This window comes from Gracilinanus agilis, chromosome 1 (assembly GCF_016433145.1).
Source record: "Gracilinanus agilis isolate LMUSP501 chromosome 1, AgileGrace, whole genome shotgun sequence".
NCBI lineage: Eukaryota > Metazoa > Chordata > Mammalia > Didelphimorphia > Didelphidae > Gracilinanus > Gracilinanus agilis.
This window is the reverse complement of record NC_058130.1, coordinates 651,138,201-651,139,492: the sequence shown is the minus strand read 5'-3', so window position 1 is coordinate 651,139,492 and position 1,292 is coordinate 651,138,201.

Sequence of the window (1,292 nt, the reverse complement as noted above, 5' to 3'; positions counted from 1 at the left end):
TTTCTTTTCAGTATTTCTTTTGAGATTCTTGACCTTTCCCTCCTTTGAAAAATAAAAAAATTCAGATTACATTTTGATACAATTTTAATAATCATTTTCTGACATTTTGTAATCCATATTCTTCCCCCAAGATGGAAGATAATATGTAATATAATAAAATATAGGTTATCACATATAATCTATATAACACATATTTCAATGTTCATCATGCTATGAAAGAAGGCAAATATCTCTTATCTTAGAGAAAAAATCATGCAGGAAATAAAGTGAATAGTAGTATGCTTTAATTTACATTCAGACTCCATCCCAGTCCCTTCTTTGGAAGTAGATATCCTTTACTGTCTTGAGTCCCTTGAAGTTGTGCTAGATCCTTGTATTACTGATAAGGATTAAATCATTCACAACAGGTCATTGTACATTATTGCTGTTACTAAATACAACATTCTCCTGGTTCTGTTTACTTCACTTAGCATCATTTCCTTTATGTTTTTCCAGGGTTTTTTTTGTGATTGTCTTGATTGTGATTTCTTATGACATGATAATATTCCATTTCGATCATATACCCCAAGTTGTTCAGTCAACTTTTCCCCCTTGACCTAAATTTTAGTATTATTTTTTCTAGTTCTACAATTCTTCAGCAGTTTAATATGGAATAGAATGAGTAAATTAATGTAGGTAGGATTTATTATGTTGTCCTATGCACAAGCAATTAATATTTTTCCAATTGTTTCATTTCGTCTTTAGGTAAATAGTAGTTTGTTATTATATTTGAATGATTTTTCTGAATACTTTAGAAGACTCCCATATATTTGATATATTTGGTAGTAATCTTATATAGAATTTGTTTTTCTATCTCTTTCTACTGGATTTCATTAGCAATATGGAGAAATGCTAATGATCTTTGTGGATTCATTTTATATCTTGCAAGTTTGCTGAAGTTATTAATTGTTTCAATCAATTTTAGTTAACATTTTAGGATCTTTTAAGCATACCATTACCTGATTTGCAAAAAAAGTAATTTTTTTTCTTGTGGCTAATTCCTGTATTTTTCTCTTTCTTGTCTTGTTGCTATAGTCAGTTCTTCTAATATTATAATCATTACAAGTGATGTCATCAGAGTTTTTTTGTTCTAGTCCAATATTTACTGGAAAGTATAATAGTTTATCTCTTTCAAATAGTGGTAATTCTTGGCAATACACACACTTGTACTTGTCATTTTACAAAAAAAGTTTATTCCTGTGTTTTCTAGGATTTTAACTGAAATTGATGATATATTATTTCAAAAGCTTTTC